Source organism: Toxoplasma gondii (genome assembly GCF_000006565.2).
Source record: "Toxoplasma gondii ME49 unplaced genomic scaffold asmbl.278, whole genome shotgun sequence".
Taxonomy (NCBI): domain Eukaryota; phylum Apicomplexa; class Conoidasida; order Eucoccidiorida; family Sarcocystidae; genus Toxoplasma; species Toxoplasma gondii.
In genome coordinates this window covers 1-1,131 of record NW_017383065.1, presented here as the reverse complement: position 1 = coordinate 1,131, position 1,131 = coordinate 1, and the positions used below count along the sequence as shown (strand labels likewise).

At 44.8% G+C, this 1,131-nt stretch overlaps 2 non-coding genes across 2 annotated transcripts; both read right to left on the bottom strand.

Moving 5' to 3' along the window:
- On the bottom strand, positions 1–403 carry TGME49_458250 (the record flags this gene model as incomplete). Its single annotated transcript, XR_001974169.1, has 1 exon — positions 1–403. It is a non-coding gene; the product is annotated as an 18S ribosomal RNA (ribosomal RNA).
- Positions 404–827: 424 nt separating this feature from the next.
- TGME49_458240 lies at positions 828–985 on the bottom strand. The gene has a single exon (XR_001974168.1). It is a non-coding gene; the product is annotated as a 5.8S ribosomal RNA (ribosomal RNA).
- Positions 986–1,131: the final 146 nt, after the last annotated feature.

The following is a 1,131-nucleotide window of genomic DNA, read 5'->3' as shown; positions in this document are numbered from 1 at the left end:
GTGTTCTTGTATCACTTCTTAGAGGGACTTTGCGTGTCTAACGCAAGGAAGTTTGAGGCAATAACAGGTCTGTGATGCCCTTAGATGTTCTGGGCTGCACGCGCGCTACACTGATGCATCCAACGAGTTTATAACCTTGGCCGATAGGTCTAGGTAATCTTGTGAGTATGCATCGTGATGGGGATAGATTATTGCAATTATTAATCTTCAACGAGGAATGCCTAGTAGGCGCAAGTCAGCAGCTTGCGCCGATTACGTCCCTGCCCTTTGTACACACCGCCCGTCGCTCCTACCGATTGAGTGTTCCGGTGAATTATTCGGACCGTTTTGTGGCGCGTTCGTGCCCGAAATGGGAAGTTTTGTGAACCTTAACACTTAGAGGAAGGAGAAGTCGTAACAAGGTTTCCGTAGGTGAACCTGCGGAAGGATCATTCACACGTCCTTATTCTTTATTAACCATCAACCTTTGAATCCCAAGCAAAACATGAGTTTGCATCTCTCTCCATTGGAGAGATTTGCATTCAAGAAGCGTGATAGTATCGAAAGGTATTATTGCCTTCTTCATGTTGGATATCCTGCGCTGCTTCCAATATTGGAAGCCAGTGCAGGTATCCGGGGGTGCACAGCGAAGGGGCTCAATTTCTGGAAATTCGTGTCTCTGTTGGGATACTGATTTCCAGGAGTTTCTTCAGTGTGCATTCTTTTTTCCCACACCGTTATTTCAAACAACAAATCTGAGGAACATTTGAGAGAGAGTGAAAGATTGTATCTTTCTGCATCTCTCTCGATGTGCTTTCAGATTGCTTCCTAAACTATAATGTTATTTTAAATTTTCAGCAATGGATGTCTTGGCTCGCGCAACGATGAAGGACGCAGCGAACTGCGAAACGCAATGTGAATTGCAGAATTCAGTGAATCATCAGATTTCTGAACGCAAATGGCACCTTGGGGATATTCTCCTTGGTACGTCTGTTTCAGTGTCTTTGAAATCACAATTTTCTGCTTTTTTAGGGTCGTTGCTTCAGTTTGGCTGAAGCCCCCTAGGAGCAGTATGATTGGGTGTCATGAGTGTTGAATACTCAATGTCACCCTGAATAATGAACACAGCGGAGAAACTACTCGTGCCTCTTC